This window comes from Zingiber officinale, chromosome 3B (genome assembly GCF_018446385.1).
Source record: "Zingiber officinale cultivar Zhangliang chromosome 3B, Zo_v1.1, whole genome shotgun sequence".
NCBI classification, from domain to species: Eukaryota; Viridiplantae; Streptophyta; class Magnoliopsida; order Zingiberales; family Zingiberaceae; genus Zingiber; species Zingiber officinale.
The window spans coordinates 127,461,246-127,482,155 of NC_055991.1; the positions used below are offsets into that span (position 1 = coordinate 127,461,246).

A 20,910-nucleotide genomic window follows, 5' to 3' on the forward strand; every position below is an offset into this window, starting at 1 on the left:
TTAGTAGTATTTAATTTTTTTGTTTATTCATTTTCATTATTGATTTTGTAGTTAATTTTAAACAAATTCCTTAAGTATATTATATTCGAATAGCTCACGAGCGACTTGACTCATTTACACCCCTATTATTAAGTATATTATACTCTTCATATCAAAGGGACAAAAGTACACCATCTTTAATTTATGTATCCACAATACATATACATGGCAAATAATTAACGATAGAAGAAACATGCACAAACAAACATATAATAAAATCTTTAAACGATAGTAAGACAGATCTAAAGAGTTTAAAATTTCAATACTGATTATATAAAAACTTCGAATTAATCTTGCTAATTATTTTTGGTCTGTAACTAAGCGACCGTTTAAAATTTAATTACCTGATGCAACTTCTATGTCATCTTAATTATTGGAAATATGCCAATGGAAAACCGAAGGCAAGTAATAAGTTAATCCAAAATATTATGCAAGGAAACATGACAAATAAATATGATGAAAAATAATAATATTAGCCAAGAAAACCGTGATATATGAAATCATCACAGATTAAAGTGTAAAGAGAAGCCAAAATTCAATGCAACAAGTAGATTATATATGGCATGAAAGTCTAACTTACTTTCACAATAGACGACCCATGCATGTAACAAGGATCCATGTTTATATGTTCTTATATTTTCTTTATATGTGAATTTTTATACAATTCTTAGAATCCATCTGATTTAGATTTTTAGAACCATCAATTGGCCTTTATAGACAGCTTAGCACACATCACACCTTACTGTTGCATTCATCTTTACAATGTTGTCATCATGAACTATATATAACAGTAGAAGCCATACATACGGTATTAAGCTTAACATGAAGTAAAAGGAACCTTAATGTAATTGATCCTGTACCGTCGACAAACAAACCATTGAAGAGCTAGTATCGATGTTGACTTTGCCGCCAATCACCAATGAAGAGAGGGGACAAGCGAAGGGATTGGCCCAACTTTTAACGGTAGAGAATAAGAAAGAGAGGGTTAGAATAGCGGCTGGAGTGTTTCCCAACACAACCACTCTGGCACTCAAGTAAGTTTTCGACAGTAGAGAAAGACAAAAGAAGAAGAATTGGAAATATGCCAATGACAAATCGAAAACTATAAAGAAAGTTAACAAATATTAGAAATAATTATATAAAAACTACATCTAAGAGGGTAGCACAACTAATAGTAGTAAGAGGGTAGCACAAAACTATTACTTTTTCTAATTGCAGCACCTCAACGGGAAAGTAGACCCAATGAGTCTTCATTCAGGCTGCCCAATTCTCAAAAGGGAGAAGTGGACAGCCACGAGCTGGATGAGGCAGGGAACGTTCATCATCAGACTATAATGAACATAAAACGTACCTTGTTGTGTTGTAGGTATTAGAATAACTAAACGAGGGAAGAGCTAATAAAATAAACTTCTTAATTAATTTGTCTTATACAATATATATAGAAAGATATTACATACTTGACCAATTGATTAAATAATAAAAGAAAACTAGTTAATTGATTTATCCTAATCTTGATTTGGTTTGTTGAATAATTCTCTTTTACCTCTGATAAATTTAACGAGAGATTTTTGACATTGAGTTTGCTTATTACCTTGTTGAAACGTTGTTTGGATAATGACTTATTGAAGATATCAGTAATTTGATCCTCATTAGAAATATAAGAAACCGATAAATATTAAGTCATCACACACTCTTGAACAAAATAAAAATTAATTTCCACATGTTTTGTACGAGCATGAAAGATTGGATTTAATGTGAGATATGTTGCTTCAATATTATTACACCAAATTCTTGGTGCAATATTTGATGCAAGATGAAGTTTAGAGAGAAGTGATTGAAGCCAAATTATTTCTTGCTATAGATTTATATTCCGTCTCAGTGCTTGAACGAGATACCGTAGGTTGTTTTTTCGAATTCCATGAGATAAGGTTCCTTTCAAGAAATACTGCATGTCCACTAGTAGAACGTCTATCTTAGGAGAATTTGCTTAATCCGCATCACTATAGACATGTAAATCTCGGGACGATTGATGATATAAAAGAAGAACATGTAGAATAGTACATTTGAGATAGCAAAGTATTCTTTTTATATTATCCCAATTTTATTCAGTTGGAGTATATATGAATTGACAAGAACGATTTACTGCAAATGTAATATCAGGGTGTGTAATAGTGACATTTTGTAAGGCTTCAATAAGGCTTCGATAAATCTATGGATTAGAGAGAGCAGGAGAGGATAAAGTTGTAAAGTTGTTTATAGCAATTGGTGTAGAGACTGTACGTGTTTCATCTATTTTGACTCTTTGGAGAAGTCCGGTAATGTATTTGCTCTGAGAGCGAAGATAGTCTTTCTCATATGGAATAAGTTTAATACTAAGAAAAAAATGAGCAAATACCCAAATTTTGAGTAGGAAATTCTTGATTGAGAAGACTTAATAAAATTGTGATAGCCTTGTAATCATTGCCAGTTATCAAGTTGTCATCCACATAAATAAGAAAAAATAACATAGACCCATTATTATATTTGTGGAATAGAGACGAGTCAGTGTTTGATCTAGAAAATCATTGAGCTTATACCAATTAGATAGTCAATGAAACTATGCACGAGGAGCTTGTTAAAGACCATATAAAGATTTCTTAAGCTAGTAAACATTAGACGAAAATTGTGAATGAATGAACTCAGGTGGTTGCTCCATAAATATAGTTTTCTCAAGATGACCATGGAGAAATGCATTTGAAATGTCTAATTATAGTTCAGGCCAATTAGAACTAACAGCTAGCGATAATAATAGTTTGACAGATGTAATTTTGATGATTGGGCTAAAAGTGCCATTGAAGTCAATATCTGATTGTTGACTAAATCTTTTGGCTACAAGTCGAGTTTTGTGTCATTCAAGAGAACCATCAGCTCGATGCTTAAGACGGAATACCCATTTAGAATCCACAACATTTATGGAGGGAGTGCACAGAATTAGACATCATGTTCCATTACGAAGAAGTGCATCAAATTCTGTAGTCATTACACTACGCCAATTTGGATCCTTTCTCACTTGTGTAAAACAAGTTGGCTTAATAGATTTTAAAGAGACCACTAGAGCTTGTGGAAGGGGATGTCAAGTTGTTATTGGTGGGCATCGTGCATATATGTCACTCAAGGGAAGTATTCGACGAGGAGGATTATCATTTAAATCACTTGTTGATGGCGAAGAGGAAGTAGACTAACATGGTGATTTTGATGATAGACTTGTATTATCTTCGATTGGTGAAGTTTCATAGATTGGATCAACAGCTTAAGGTGATTCTGATGGTATATGAGAGTTATTAGATGGCTCCGGAGTAGGACTTAGAATGAAATCACTTTTGACAATGTTAGGTGGCATCAAGAAGGTTCCATATGTATCTGAAGGAGAGATCGAAGAAGCTACTGAAAAGGGGAATAAAGACTCATCAAAAGTAATATATCATGAATTATAAATTCGTCCTGTTGGTATATGCACATAACGATAACCATGATACAAATTGTTATAACAAAGGAAAATATATTGTAGTGAACAGAGTCAAGTTTGTGTTTAGAGTAGGAGTGTAACCATAAATAACATGCACAACCAAAAATTTGAAGGAAAGTGTAGTCAAGAGTTTGATTATAAATTTTTTTAAAAGAAGACTTATGATTGAGCAATCGAGTAGGAAGTCGATTTATGAGATATACAGTAGTGCTAACAGTTTCATCCCAAAATTTACGCAGAACTAAAGCATGATGAAGAAGAGCTAAGGCAGTTTCAACTAAATGTCTATGTTTTATCTCAATAGAGTCATTTTATTCTGGAGTGTGAGGACAAGAAACTCAATGAACAATTCCACAAGAGAATATATGACAATAGAGAGTTTGATATTCACCTCCCCAATCAGAATGAAAAGAGAGTATTTTACGATTAAAATATCATTCAACTTGACTTTGAAAATTACAGAATATATCTAATGAATCAAATTTCCTTCTTATAGGATAGAGCCAAGTATATTTACTAGAAAATACCATAATATTAGAAATCTTGGTTAGACAAAATAGGTGCAGGGCCCCAAACATCTGAATTAATTATTTCAATCAGAAAATTAGAGACATGATCAGATGAAGAAAAAGGTAGCTTATGATTTTTAGATTCCATACATGCCCTGCATGAATGAGATAGAGATTAGGTAAATGAAGTAGGTAAATCATACCTATTGATGATTGACTGAATAATGAGAAGAGAAGGATGACCAAGTCAAGCATACCAAGTTAGTTTATTTGCGCGTTCACCAACAAAAGGTTTGATTGAAGGACTTTGAAAATAGTAAATGTCATTTTTGATTCTCCCATCAAACATAATAGTATTTGTTCCTTTATCTTTTATAAGATAATGATTATAATGAGACTCAAAAAATGATATTATTATCAAGAAAAAACTGACGTGTAGAGAGTAAATTTTTCGTGATAGATGGAATATGAAAGACATTGCGCATGTGAAAAGTATGGATAAATGAGTATATGTGTTTCCAAGATTAGCAATTTATAAAAATGAACCATCGCCTAATTGAATCATATCCGAGCCATATCTGTAAGGATATTATAATCTGATGTGACATGATGAATTGCTCCAATGTCAATATACCAATTAGTAAATGAAACTCTGGAGTTTTACCCCGAGTAGGCACTAACAAGAGGACTTTAGGATATAGATTTGTGAAGCAGTTGGTTGTCTTGAAATTATAGGACAACCAATGTTTGAGCCAAATTATTTAGGACATTGAATAGCAAAATATCCATTTCTGAGACAAATTTGACATTTCTCCCGAGTCTAAGACCAATCAAATCTTCTAGGGTATTGATTTCCAATATGATCAACGATGTGATAAATTTGACATTAGTCTAAACTTTACTTTTAGTTTCCTTGACGTTGTTGAGTATTGGCATCTAAAGAAAACAACTTGTCCTGTAGTTGATGAGTTGATGTTGACTTCTACAGATTGCGAAGGAGATGCTCCTTTGGCTAGCAGTGGCAGGAAAGAAAACTAGGCGACAGCAGAAGTATATAAGAAAACATCAAAAGTATATGTTTTATTAGTTGACTATATGCTAGTCTAGTTAATGAACTGTTGGTGCAACCTTAGGTCAAGGTTGACCTGGTTGACCCGACTCGAGTTGACTTGACTCGAGTTGTATTTTGATGTTTGACTTGGGAAGATTGTTGACCTAAGGGGAGGTCAAGATTGACCTAGTTGAGTTGCATGTTGATGTTTGACTCTTGTGAGAGAGTTCTATTCTTGATATGGGACAAGAATAGATGTTTGGGAGATTATTGGTGCAACCGTAGGTCAAGGTTGACCTGGTTGACCTGATTCGGGAAAAAGTCCAAGTATGGAGACTTGGCAACGGAAAAGTCCAAGCAGGGAGCTTGGCACTAGAAAAGTCCAAGTATGGAGACTTGGCACGGGAAAAGTCCAAGTATGGAGACTTGGCACTGGAAAAGTCCAAGCAGGGAGCTTGGCACGAGGGAAAGTCCTAACTGGGATGTTAGGCAGTTTGGAAAGTCCTGGTGAGTGAAGCCAGGCAGTGGGAAAGTCCTAACTGGGATGTTAGGCAGTATGGAAAGTCCTGGTGAGTGAAGCCAGGCAGTGGGAAAGTCCTAACTGGGATGTTAGGCAGTATGGAAAGTCCTGGTGAGTGAAGCCAGGCAGTGGGAAAGTCCTAACTGGGATGTTAGGCAGTTGGAAAGTCCTGGTGAGTGAAACCAGGCAAGGGAAAATCCAGATGGATCAGGGATGATCGGACTTCTGGTGTTGGAAAGTCCAAGTAGGTCAAGAGAGTGATCGGATACTTGGCACGAAGGGAAAATCCAGATGGATCAGGGATGATCGGACTTCTGGTGTTGGAAAGTCCAAGTAGGTCAAGAGAGTGATCGGATACTTGGCACGAAGAGGAAAATCCAGATGGATCAGGGATGATCGGACGTCTGGGTGGGTCAAAGGGATTGACCGGACACTTAGCGGGGAGTGCTAGCAGGTCAAGGGAGTGACCGGATGCTAGGTATGATATACCAACAGGTCAAGGTTGACCGGATGTTGGTGTGGAAGCCTTAGGTTTAGGGCTGAGAAGTTTGGATCGGTCTGGTGACCGATCCAGTGATACTGCGTTTGCCCTGATCGGTCTGGTGACCGATCAGAATCAGATCAGAGACGGGCAACGATCAGAAGCGGAGAAAAGAAGCTCCTGATCGGTCCCTGGACCGATCAGGTGTATGCCTGATCGGTCTCCACGACCGATCAAGAGACGAGTGCGATTCTCTGTCTGTGAGAGAGCTGGGAGAGCTGGGATCGGTCTGGGGACCGATCAGGACAGAGCCTGATCGGTCCACAGACCGATCAGAGTACGCACAGAAGGTTCTGTGCACTGGCTGATCGGTCTGGGGACCGATCAGCGAAGGGCCTGATCGGTCCACAGACCGATCAGAGCTCCGATCGCGACACCTGATCGGTCTGCAGACCGATCAGGGTTCTAGCCGTTGCATTGCAACGGCTAGTTTTCTCGTTGTCTTCTTCACAGGTATAAAAGGATCGAGGGCATCTTCTGTGGGATAACACTTCTTCCTCCTTCCTGCTGCTAAGTGCTGCTGTGCTTGAGTTTTGTTGAGCTCGTCCAAAGCTTCGCGTGAGCTTCCCCGACTGGAACAGCTGCTGCTGTTAGAGTTTTTGAAGCTGCTGCTTCATCCGGACTCCAGTCGACGAGAAAGCAAGATTGGTAGAGTGCTTGTGTATTCTTATTGTATTTCTTGCTTACTCTTTGTTCTTGTACTCTTTGTTTGCTGTTGCAAATATTTGTGGCGAGGTTTCTCCACCCACAAGGAGTATAGTGTATTAGCCGGTTCTCCGGGGACTCATCCACCGACGGATTGACTGGACTCGTCCACCTTACGGACACGCCAAGGAGTAGGAGCCCTAATCTCCGAACCTCGTTACATCCTTGTGTTAAGGTTTGTTTTTCTTCTCTTTCGTTTCTTTGTATTTTCCGCTGCACTAACCTAATCGTAGGAAGAAACGCGAAAGATTGGGGTCGGCTATTCACACCCCCTCTCTAGCCGTACGAAGGATCCTAACAAGTGGTATCAGAGCGAGGCCGCTCTTCATCGGATCAACACCCGTGGGAGCAAAGCTAGAGAATGGATCTCTATGGAGAAGATGTCACCATTCCACCTTTCTACGAATGCGGCGACTTCGCGTATTGGAAGGTAAGGATGAAGTATTTTCTTATGACTAACATAATGAATTGGTTTTGTGTACAAGAAGGTTTTACTCCTCCGGTGGATGAAGAAGGAAAACCACTTGAGAAGAAGGAGTGGACAAGAGAACAAATTCACAAATCCGAAATCAACGAAGAGGTAACGAGAATAATTGAATTTTCATTGCCTACTAACATTTTGTGTAAGATAGGATACAACAATGCCAAGGAGTTGTGGAACAACTTGGCCAAGTACCATGAGGAGAGCTCCACCTCAAGCCATGAAGAGGAGCCTAGTGAGCCAAGTAGCTCACATCATGGAGGGAGCGAATTGGAAGTTGAGGGATACTCAATATCCAAGGAAGAAGAGGAGGAGAGTTCCTCTTGTTCAAGTTCGGAGCAAGAAGAAGAAGTTTCCACCTCCGGAAGGGTTGAAGAAGAAAGCTCACACCCATCCCCAAACCTAGGTAACTCAAGCATCTCAATTTCAAATAAGTTACATATAATATGCTTTGAGTGTAGGGAGTGTGGACATTACAAGAGCAAATGTCCAAAGAGAGTTAGGAAGACTCCACCGGCACCAAAGGTCAAGGAAGCCGGAGTCCCAACACGCAAAGGCAAGAAGCACATGGTGTGCTTTCAATGCAAGCAACGGGGACACTATAGGAGCCATTGTCCGAGGGGGAGGCAACCTCACAAGGGCAAGAGACCGGGCACATCGATAGGGGGAGCTAAGGCAAACCCTAAGGTATCTTTTAAGGCTCATTCGTGCAAGTCTAGTAGGATACATGCTAGTAATTTTATTGCATTAGTCAATAATGATAAGCATGTTAACACTAGAAATCAATACATGTGCTTAGGTGCTAAACTTGTCAACCTAGATAGGGATACTACTAGGAATGCTAACCCTAGGATTAACACTTCTAAGGTTAAGGAAAACCTAGGTAGAAACCCCAAATCAACTAGACACATGCCTAGGAATGCCTCAAAGAAGAATGACAAATCAAAAATTGAGGTATTAGAGAAGGAGAATCAAGTCTTGAGGTCAAGACTTGATACTTTGGAAAAGGCTCTTAAAAACTTGAAGAAGTCATCTCTAGGGTTTGAGAGTCAAAAACCCAAGTCCAAGGACAAGAAAGGTTTGGGTCACAAACCTAAGTCCCAAATGGTCAAGCCCACTTATCATAATGTTCCATTCGATTATGGAACAAAACCTAGGGCTAGGAAGACCATTGCCAAGGTCACAAGGGGAGTCACCCCTAGAGTTGATCTTGATGAGTCCCAAATGGCCAAGGCTTTAAAGCCTAAGAGGGTCATTAGGAGAGTTGCTAGGGAAGTTGTCCCTAGTGAATTTTTAGTGAACCCAATGAGCTCAAATAGGTATTGGGTTCCTAGGAGCATCTTCTCTATCCCATAGATGGGTTAGAGAGTGTCAACTCCAATTAGAAGGGTAGTTAACCCAACTTTGAGGAAATTGACACTCAAGGAGCATTTTCAAGGTTTTGAGAACTTTTGAAAATGAAATGGAATTATCATTTACTCCTTGAAGAGTAAATTGTGCCATATTTGAAAAATATCGATTTTAAACTTATTTGGCAAAATTTAAGAAAACCTAGAGAAATACCATAATTGGGATTTTGGTTTTCTCTTAGGGATATATGGGCAATCTAGGATTAGAATTTAAGTTAGCTAAGTGATTAAGGATACTTAGATAGGTAATCTAGGTATTTTATTTGTGTTAACTTACCATGGTTGTTTGCCATATGCCATGTCATGACATCATATTTAATTTATGATCATTTGAAATGCCATGATAATGCTTAGGTTATTATATGTCATGTGTTAGTTTAGTTTCAAACTTTATGCCATGACATCATGACATTGGCACATGTTTCCATTTATGATATCATTTATGCCATGTCATCATCTCTTGCATTATAATCAATAAAATTGATTTAAGGACAAACATATAATTTGATATTGAGATCAAATTGATGTTTAGAAAATGCATGAGAACTTAGCCTAAGTTGACCTTAACCCATATCTCACATCAAATTGACTTGAATGTGGTTTGATACACCTTAGATGTGTGTGAGATATTAGGATCATGAGTTAGGATCAAGGTGCATAGTTCTTGTACCTAGATGAGCCTAATTCAAGAAATGGAGGATCATAGGGAAAGCTTGTGTACAAGTCATGTACATCTAGCCCTAAGATTATGGTCCTAAATTCAAATGATTTTAAAAGCATTTTAAAATTGATTTGAAAAACATTGATGAAGCTTTCCTATTGATAGCATTCATCATTGAACATTATGATACAAAGTTGAGTTAAACTTGAACTATTTCAAAGTTTTTGAACTTTGTATCAAGATTGAAAAATGGAAACTATTTTCATAGAAAATTATTTTTCCGTGATAGTATATGGTATGAGGAGTGTATCCTCAAAATTTTACGATTTTTGGAATTTTCTGGAATTTATTAGGAGTTTCTGAATTTCCGGGAAAGGGAAATCAGAAATCTCTGATTTCAGAGTGTGGATCGGTCACCGGACCGATCCAGGGAAGTTCTGATCGGTCTGGTGACCGATCAGTGACGATCCAGTGCGATCGGTGAAGCATGGATCGGTCTGGGGACCGATCCAGGGGGCTTCTGATCGGTCTGGGGACCGATCAGGGCGTGCCGAATTTCTGATTTTTCAGCTGTTGGTCTGAAATTTCAGCTGGAAGTTGGGTTTTGGGGATTTCTAAAGGTTTGAAACTCTCCAAGACATTGTTGGTGCAATGGTCGAGGGGGAGTTGACTTTTAGGGGGAGTTTTTTTTTACTCCAAAAGACTCTTAAGGATTAGTGATATGGGATTATCACTAAGTTGATTGTTGGGTTTAGTATCAAGGGGGAAATTAAGAGTTTCAAATGAAAGGTATGAGACTTTCATTAGGAAGAAACTCTTGACCTTGATACCCTCCTTGTTCTTTTTGATGTGTGTCAAAAAGGGGAGAGTGTTCATTGGAGAATTATTGGAGAACCCAAGTTAGGTTATCGGGTTAACCTAAGCTAGGGAAAGAATGTCAAGGAATGTTCAAGGAAGAACATTGGAATTCTTTTTGATGTATGTCAAAAAGGGGGAGAATTATTGGAGAACCCAAGTTAGGTTATCGGGTTAACCTAAGGGGAGAATGTCCAGAGAATGTTCAAGGAAAGAACATTGGACATTGGAAGATGGTTGGAAAACCTAAGTTAGGTTATCGGGTTAACCTAACTTGATTATGGTTTTGTCAAACATCAAAAAGGGGGAGATTGTTGGTGCAACCTTAGGTCAAGGTTGACCTGGTTGACCCGACTCGAGTTGACTTGACTCGAGTTGTATTTTGATGTTTGACTTGGGAAGATTGTTGACCTAAGGGGAGGTCAAGATTGACCTAGTTGAGTTGCATGTTGATGTTTGACTCTTGTGAGAGAGTTCTATTCTTGATATGGGACAAGAATAGATGTTTGGGAGATTATTGGTGCAACCGTAGGTCAAGGTTGACCTGGTTGACCTGATTCGGGACAAGTCAAAGAATGGAGACTTGGCACGGAAAAGTCCAAGCAGGTAGCTTGGCACGCGGAAAGTCCAAGTATGGAGACTTGGCACGGGGAAAGTCCAAGTATGGAGACTTGGCACGGAGAAGTCCAAGCAGGGAGCTTGGCACGAGGGAAAGTCCTAACTGGGATGTTAGGCAGTTTGGAAGTCCTGGTGAGTTAAGCCGGGCAAGGGAAAATCCAGATGGATCAAGGGAGTATGGAGACTTGGCACTGGGAAAGTCCTAACTGGGATGTTAGGCAGTTGGAAAGTCCTGGTGAGTGAAGCCAGGCAAGGGAAAATCCAGATGGATCAGGGATGATCGGACTTCTGGTGTTGGAAAGTCCAAGTAGGTCAAGAGAGTGATCGGATACTTGGCACGAAGGGAAAATCCAGATGGATCAGGGATGATCGGACTTCTGGTGTTGGAAAGTCCAAGTAGGTCAAGAGAGTGATCGGATACTTGGCACGAAGAGGAAAATCCAGATGGATCAGGGATGATCGGACGTCTGGGTGGGTCAAAGGGATTGACCGGACACTTAGCGGGGAGTGCTAGCAGGTCAAGGGAGTGACCGGATGCTAGGTATGATATACCAACAGGTCAAGGTTGACCGGATGTTGGTGTGGAAGCCTTAGGTTTAGGGTTGAGAAGTTTGGATCGGTCCGGTGACCGATCCGGGTCTGAGATCCTCGATCGGTCCGGTGACCGATCGTCGAATCGATCGAGAGGCAACGATCGAAGCGGAGAAAGAAGCTCCGATCGGTCCTCGACCAATCGGTGTATGCTCGATCGGTCTCACGACCGATCAAGAGACGAAAGTGCGATTCTCGTGAGAGAGCGGGAGGCGGGATCGGTGCGGGACCGATCAATAGAGCTCGATCGGTCCACGCATCGATCGAGTACGCGAAGGTTACGTACCGCTGATCGATGCAGGGACCGATCGAAGGGCCTGATCGGTCCACGCACCGATCGAGCTCGATCGCGACACCGATCGGTCCGCATCGATCAGTTCTAGCCGCTGCATTGCAGCGGCTAGTTTTCGCTGTCCTCTTCGCAGGTATAAAAGGATCGAGGGCATCTTCTGTGGCACAACACTTCTTCCTCTTTCCTGTTGCTAAGTGCTGCTGTGCTTGAGTTTTGTTGAGCTCGTCCAAAGCTTCGCGTGAGCTTCCCCGACTGGAACAGCTGCTGCTGTTAGAGTTTTTGAAGCTGCTGCTTCATCCGGACTCCAGTCGACGAGAAAGCAAGATTGGTAGAGTGCTTGTGTATTCTTATTGTATTTCTTGCTTACTCTTTGTTCTTGTACTCTTTGTTTGCTGTTGCAAATATTTGTGGCGAGGTTTCTCCACCCACAAGGAGTATAGTGTATTAGCCGGTTCTCCGGGGACTCATCCACCGACGGATTGACTGGACTCGTCCACCTTACGGACACGCCGAGGAGTAGGAGCCCTAATCTCCGAACCTCGTTACATCCTTGTGTTAAGGTTTGTTTTTCTTCTCTTTCGTTTCTTTGTATTTTCCGCTGCACTAACCTAATCGTAGGAAGAAACGCGAAAGATTGGGGTCGGCTATTCACACCCCCTCTCTAGCCGTACGAAGGATCATAACATGAACAACATGCATCTTATGTAATTTTAAGGAAATTAAAGAAGATATAAGCAAATAGATGAAAAAATTAAGAAGAATTTTGAAAGTTGATTACCTTGTGTTCCTTTCCTCTTAATAGGGTTGAGTATATATAACAACGACTAGATTATTAAAATAGATAAATAAATAAAATGAATATCATAAATCTAGTGATGCCTTTTAATCACACTCATAATATAACAAATTGTGTATAACACAGAGCAGAGCAGTATGGCATTGCATTGTGGCATCAACCACACTAACGAAGTGGAGAAGTGGAGAATATACATTATTTATCCTTTGTATATGTTGAAGGTCATTATGTTGTCTTTCATAATGTATATTAATATCTTTAGTCGTATTTGAAATGTACATTAATATAATGTAATTAATGTAAAATTGATTCAACTCTATTAGAATTGAGAAATAACAAATTTCCTTATGGATGGCTTAGCTTATACAAATTTATTGAAATCAACAAGGAAATGATGCATTTCTTTATCGTTGTAGATGACGTTGATTATGCAATTTTTAAGGTAGGTTTTCATAGTTTTAACTAGAGCCAGAAGAACATTAATATACTAATTAGGACTGTACCTTTTCTTTTTTTTTTTCTAGCTAGGTTTTGCTTTATTAAATTAAGGCATAGCATGATGCCCCCTTGTTCTTTTGGAATTATGGAGCCGTCATTCAAGGTGACAAGGAGACAAAATCAAAGTGAAAAGAATCACCAATTACTTCAATAAAAGATCCAATTATATAACCTCATGCATGCAATGCAATGTCTGCGTTTTCTCCCAAGTAAAATTAAATTATACTATTTATAAGTTCATACAATTAAAAGGTATTTATTAATCCTAATAGCTTCTATCATTCTACAATTGTCTATAGAATGCAAAGGAATTCACAATACATACATAAGTATGATCTAGCTTGTATATAGGTTCAACTCTTTTAATGATGTGAAATACTTAAACTACATCACAATGGTTTTAGGAACTGGAGTTAATTATGTGTAGACTACTGAAGATGATGTAAATTAAGCATAATTAGCTGCCTAGTTCAAGAAAATATTTTATGTGTGGAAGTTTAGTACATGGCCAAGAGGTTGATATATCCTCTTGATGACCTAGAATACTACCTAAAGTTTTAGCATTTATCATATAGATGTATAATAATTAAGAAAATTTTACCATACACAGTTTTCTATTAATACGGACCATAATTTAAGGGTTATATAGACCTTGGGGACAGATTTGATTAATCGTGAAGAACAAAATCTTAAAATGATCATGGGATCTCAATACATCTTTTAGATTTATCTTAATTAAAAAACATCAGGCAAGCACAAGAGAAAAAAAAAACAATTAAGTGCCAAAAAATTACAGCTCTATCCTTTTTTTTCTTCCCAGCTTATGTTCATTAAATTATTAGGTTAATGATATACGATTTGACTAATTCCTAGTTCATGAGGTAAAATTTGGTAATATATATAAATCTTCATTACTTAACATTATTTTAACATTTGTAAGTATTATTTCATTTGTGTTAATATGGATCACTATCCATAATTTATTGAAGAAAGACAACTTTCATTAATCCTTGCATTATATCGAAAACTTTAATACACTAGAAAGCACGCCTGTATTGACCTCATGGCATGTCCTCGTAAAGTAAAAGATAAAAGTTAAGAATTCTCATCATTATTTCCAATGGTATTAGCCATACAAGTTACAAACAAGCTATGAGACAATCAAATAATTATTTAACTTTTCTTTCTCTCCATAATCCCAAGATTCTAGAAATTCTAACATAAATTATTCAATTTTATCTCATTAAATTAAATGAACAAGTTTGAACAACTATGTGTTTAATGTTCATAAACATATAAGATATTAAACTATTATTTTTAATTGGGAATTCAATTTGTGAATCAAAAATAATTTTATATTATTCAATAGATATTTTTAGGCGCCTATCATTAAGTATTGATTAGTAACTCTTCATTGAGATGATTTTTTTGGATGGAACTTAATGCAAATTCAAAGTTATTTTGTTGCCTTTAACCTAAATTAGTCCATTAGGATCCCCTCTTCCCCTACCCTTAACATGCTGCAAAAGGTTGGAACCGCCAACCCAGCGGCCCCCTCAACCCGGCCCCACAAGTATGAGAGGGAGTAAATCACGGTGAATACGGGCCCAGCTATGACATGGTGGTCTCAGGTGTTTAGCACGGACAGATATTGATGTTATCGCATTTGCTGCCGCAGTTCCCCTACCCTTAACATACTGTCATAGATGATGGTTAAAAATGAAAAGTTAAAGCCAAGCTAGCTAGCCATATGAACTTATTTATTTCATTTATAAATATTAGATATTTTAGCGCTCACACACCAAAGGCCAAGTTATACATCCATTTCATAGTAGTCTGGATATAAGATTTGCTCTACATACACTCGAGCAAATTCATCCCCACACACATTCTTACACTATAATATTTAGTAGAATACAACTAGCAAGCATAGCTTTGAGGGTGGCATTACATCCATATTTTGCCATACTTGTGAGGGTCATAGTGAGTGTTCAATATTTTTGTGTTTTCTCCTAGCTTTCTCTCCTCATTGGAACTGTTTTTGTCAATTGATAGATAACCAATTGCTTTGATTTCTCCTAGCTTCCTCTCCTCATTTCCTTTTTTACCAATAACATTGGAACTAGAGACAAACCCATCGTTGTCAATGTATTTATTCCATTTCTCGGTCGCTTGAAGAGAGAATGGTAGTGGTTTATCCTCAAGTTGCCTACTTACCACTACTGTTTTGGAGATCATGAGCAAACAAAGTGTGAAGAAAGCCAGGACAAGTGAGTTCTTCATTGATAAGTGTAGCTGCACATATAAACAAATTAATATCAATAAACTATATGCCTTATTCTTCTACTAGATGTGCTAGTTTAGTTAATAAATGAACAACATAGTAAGGCCCTATGTAGTTCTATATATGAACAAAGAAAATATAAACAAACAAATGAAGAACAAGAATTTTGAAAGTTAATTACCTTGTATTCCTTTCCTCTAAGTAGAGTTGATGTGTTTTCTCAAGGCATGACTACATGTATATATAAGCAATGGCTAGATTATTAAAATAGATAAATAAATAAATAAATAAATAAAATAAACATCGCGAATATAGTGATGCCTTTTCATCGTGCTCATAATGTAACAAATTGTGTATAACACAATCAATGCGCTATGGCATCAACCGCACTAACGAAGTGGAGAATATACGATAATTATCTCTTGTATTTGTTGAAGTTCATTATTTTGTCTTTCATAATGGAAATATGAAATCTTAGATATAATTGTTGTCACAAGGAACACTTATTATCATCACACTTTTTTTTGTAGTATACTCATTATATCAACTACTTTTTGTATGCAATATGCCCTCGACTATTGGTGTGGAAAAGAAAATAATGAGTGCTTGCCCTTGTTTATGTGCCCTAACAAAATGTGCATTTTGAACAACTTAAATTATTAGAAAGTATGATTATCACCTTTGCTAATAATTCCATCATGCCAATAATGTTCTTCAATACATATTTCAATGAAAGAAGAAGGTGTAACTCACAGGGAGGTTTTATAATTAAATAATGATTAAGGCACTTAATGCATTACTTATAGATGGCCTCATTGCAACTATTGGTGTAACTCACAGGGAGGTTTTATAATTTTCACTAGTCATTTCATGAGTCAAAAAGCCAAGTATAGAGCCTTATGAGTACATTACTTGTCCTAGCTTTTGCTTTATTAAACTAAGGTTATGATTACTACATCAAAAGAACAAGCATGGGCATGATGTCAACTCTTACTCTTTTAGAATTATGATGCCTTCCTTCAGGAGTACAAAGGTGAACAAATTAACTTGTCAAGGAGTCTCTAATCATACTTGAACTATACATCGTAATGGTTTTAGTAAATATTGTTATAGGCCAAATGGGCTATTCTCTTAAGAGTACTTGAAATTAATGTGAGGGCAACTTAACCATGCATTCAAAAAGATAGTTATTTATTTATTTATTAAAGTTTACTGCATTGGTCAAGAATAATAGTGATATATGCCTGACATAAACTTGGATAAAATATATAGAGCGTGAACTCTTTAGTTGTAATAATATCAATCATTAAATCATAATTGTAGAATAATACACAACAAAAGAAAAAAGGTATACACACCCAAGCATAGCAAAGATCGTATTATATAATGAAGCTAAGGAAATATAATCACTTTTTATTCTCATATTAATTAGCCCCGAGAACATTTTATCTTTTCCATTACATCATTATTATGCATCACATTTAATATTCCCCCTTTGAAAAATAATATCATAATTATCTCTCAATTTCATATATTTAATTATTCACAAGATAAGTTTAACAGATCAATAAATAGTAATACCCACCTGAATGAGAATTCATATTCACACTAGCTCATTTAGGAAAAAAAAATATAAACTCTTCTAGCCAACAGATTTTGTAAGAATATAAGAGAAAACATACATTACACACTTCTTACTTGAAATATAATTAATAGAAATTAAATTATGAAGAAAAAAATCTATGAAGATCATAATCATATTAGGTCACATGTTGCAAAATAAAAACACTTATGCTTAAAATCAATTAGAGGACTTAACCTAACCTTAGCTGGTCAATATTGATCCATTGATGGTTCATGGTGAGTATCCATTCTATGATCAAGTTGTATGCATCACTACTATCACCATTGATGCCGTTTCTATCAGTTAATAGATCACCAACTACTCTTATTTTATTATCTCCAAGGTCATTGACTTCTATTAGATAGCTTTCTTTTCCCATTGCCTTTTTCATTGTTGGTTGCTTGAAGAGAGAATGGTAGTGGTCTGTGTGCAATTTGTCTACTTATCACTATGGTTTTGGAGATCGATCATGATCAAACAAAGTGCCAAGAAAGCTAGGACAAATGAGTTCTTGATTGATAATATTAGGACATGCGTGAGCTGGGGGGGGTGAATAACTCCAATCATTTCTCGTAGTTGCTTTGCGCTCGTCGTTGAATGTGCAGCGGAAACCTTGCTTCAAACTTGACTCCACATGCACAACACCTTGGTTTATTTGGTATCCACGTCTTTAAGATGACTAATGCGAGGGACCACACCAATTATCACATCCACTATGAATACTCTCCTTCTCAGTAACTTTCCGGAGACGAAGAAACCTCATATACACTTATTCTTACAAGAATACAATAAGAAACATGAAAGTAAATACAAATACAATGAACACCTGACTTGCTTAATCTCTTGTTACTCAAAAATGCCTCTTGTTGACTAGGAAATGCAACAACAATTCACTTCAGAATATCTGAGAACTAGTTACTTTAAAACTCCACAAAAAACCCCTTTCTAGGGTTTCTTTCAGGCAGGAAAATGTTTCCCAATCGATTGACCTTATCCTTAATTGATTGCCACATTAGATCATATCGTTCAAATCTACAGAATGACTCTTTTTTATCTAACCAATCGATTGTGAGTCATATCAATTGATTGGATCGATTTCCTCAATCGATTTCAAAGCCTTCGATTCTCTCAAGAATGCATTGCTAATCGATTAGCCCATCGATTGATAAGGCTTAGTCAATTGGGCCAATTGATTTGATAAGCTTTTGTTTCCTCACAAAACTCCTACCAATCTATTATCTCAATCGATTGCCTTAAGCCCAATCAATTGCTTCCCTATTGTACTTCACAAAAAAAAAACACTGTCAATCAATCAAACTAGTCGATTAGAGTATTACAGGTTTAGGGTTTGTCAATCAATTGCACTTCCTGATAGTTGATTACTAACCCTAATTTCAGCCTTTTTGAGTTTGAAGTCACATCTTGCCATGTATCTGGTTGACTTCAATCTACCAAGACTTTATTTGTCCAACATCCAGTCATTTGTCACCTATTGAGAATTTCTGTTACCTAGCATCCAATCAACCTTGATTTGCTAGGGCTTTGTCACTAAGTTTCGAGTCCTCCTTGATCCACTTAGATTTCCTCTTGTCAACCTTCTCGTTGATCTTCTGCTCACCAAGTGTCTAGTCCTCCTTGACCCACTTGGACTTTTCTCTTGCCAACTTTCCATTGGACTTTCAATTACAAAGTGTATAGTCCTCCGTGACCCACTTGGATTTTTTCCTTGTCGACTAGGTGTTAGACTTTTAATCACCAAGTGTCTGATTTTCCATGACAGTTACACTTTTCTCTTGCCAACTTTTCATTGGACTTCCCAGTCAAGTATCTAGTCCTCCTTAATATACTTAACTTCTTTCTCATATATTATCAAACATCAAAATCCAAGATTGAGCTAAACTAACTTTAGTCAAACTGGGCAACTTTGACCCGAGCATGATTGCACCAACAGATAAGTGTATTGTACATATGAAAAAAATCAAAACTATATATGCCTTATTAGTTGACTATATGCTAGTCTAGTTAATGAACATCATATTATATATATATGTCTAAAATGTAATTTTATGAGAAAATAATTATAAGCAAATAGTTGAGGTGTTTTCTGAAGGCATGACTGTTGAGAATACAATCAAAATCTCATATTCATTTAATTAGATTATTGGACTAATATAATTGGATCTTAAACTTATTAGATTAATGGTTAATCTGATATTTATTTAGATTTTTTAAATAAATCCAAATCAAATGAAACTCATATTATTAGATAATGTCTTAGTAGATCAGATTTGGCCATATTATTAGATAAAATCTTATTAGATAAGATTGACTATGTTTTATTCGAGTCTTATTAGATAAGACTTAGTCATATCTTATTCATCTTATTAGATAAGACTTAGTCATATCTTATTCATCTTATTAGATAAGACTTAGTGGTTGTCAGCATGTCTTATCAGATAAAATAACATTAAAAGTTAGGATTTGATCTAAACTTATATATGTGCATAGTAGCTAGCGCTACGTGCATGATATCGAGATTCTCCAATTGTGCTTGTGAGATGGGTGACGGTTATACTCATGTGGATACTGCTATAGGCACGAATGTATTGATCGTGCTGAGATCATCCTGATTCTCCAGATATGCAAAAGAGGTTTATGCATCAAGAAATATATTTCTACTCTAAATATTTAATCAGCATTTGCATGAATTTCTAGTGAATTCATTTTCACTATGTTTTGTGTTTAATTTTACTACAGAATCCAACAGTAATATCAGAGCCACTTGTGAATTTGATTATATCATTTTACTATTTATGTTTTATAATTAATATAAAATGATGTGTTTATTATGATTAAATGAATGATTTATGAGTGTTTCTTGATAGGTGGTTTTGATGAGTATTTTGATTAATCTGGTCTATAGAAGAAGTAATTGTAGCATCTAATGTTAATTTGATAATATTTACACAATAATATGATTTTATATAACTAATCAAATAATAGTGGTTTTAGATTTGATTGATATATTTAAAATAATCTGTTGTGAATGGATTGTGAGATATTAATCATTCTGTTTAAATAATAATCGAAACTGTGATTTGATCAAAATAATGAAACAATCTATTATGAACATTTTATAAAATTTGAGTGTTAATGTCAAAGGGAAATATGGCAACAATTCATTTAATGAGTTAAGAAAATATGACAGCAAGTCATTTAATAAGTCAAAGGGATCACCACCAGGGGCGCTACACCTTGGACCTCACCAAGGGTGCTTCCCCTTGGATCCCACTATGGGCACTGCCCCTATGACCCTATATATTTTTGTCACATAAATTATTAATTGGAATCATAATAAAATAATGTTATAAGATTAATACATTTGATGTATGATATGATGCATGATTATGGCCCTTTTCCTTATATGATTGGATTATGTGTGGTTGTTGTAAAATTAATACTACCTATGTGTCATGCCTCTTATCTTCAATTCAAGTTGTAAAATTTATCTTCTCATCTAACTCCCCTCGAATGTAATTAAAGGTTTCTTCTAATTGTGTGATGTACTGTAAAATACCGAAAAATGACGAATAATGATAAGGAAATTTTCCGGAATTTTTGAAAATTTTCAGGAAATTTTTCGAAGCCCGGTTGATGTATTTTAAGGGGATCAACTATAGGTTTGGGAAAAAGACCTGTTTGGAATACCCAAAAGTGGAAATTGATTGAGGAGTGTACTTAGGATTTAATTAAGCAATCCTAAGTATATAAACATATTATTATTATCGTGCCCTAACCTCTCCCTTCTCCTTCATTCCCGACCCCTCTCCTCTTCCTCATGCCCAATGCCTTTCTCCTCTCCCTCACGCGCCGCCTTCTCCCAATTTCCCATCGCCGCAGACACCCAACCCCATCGCCAGCCTTCATCTTC

At 36.7% G+C, this 20,910-nt stretch overlaps 1 long non-coding RNA gene across 1 annotated transcript; it reads right to left on the bottom strand.

Annotated features, from left to right (window-relative positions):
- Window positions 1-14,814: 14,814 nt before the first annotated feature.
- Window positions 14,815-15,582, bottom strand: LOC121968604. The gene is made up of 2 exons (XR_006108236.1): window positions 15,537-15,582; window positions 14,815-15,366 (listed from the first exon to the last, which is right to left on the bottom strand). It is a non-coding gene; the product is annotated as an uncharacterized LOC121968604 (long non-coding RNA).
- Between the last annotated feature and the right edge of the window lie 5,328 nt (window positions 15,583-20,910).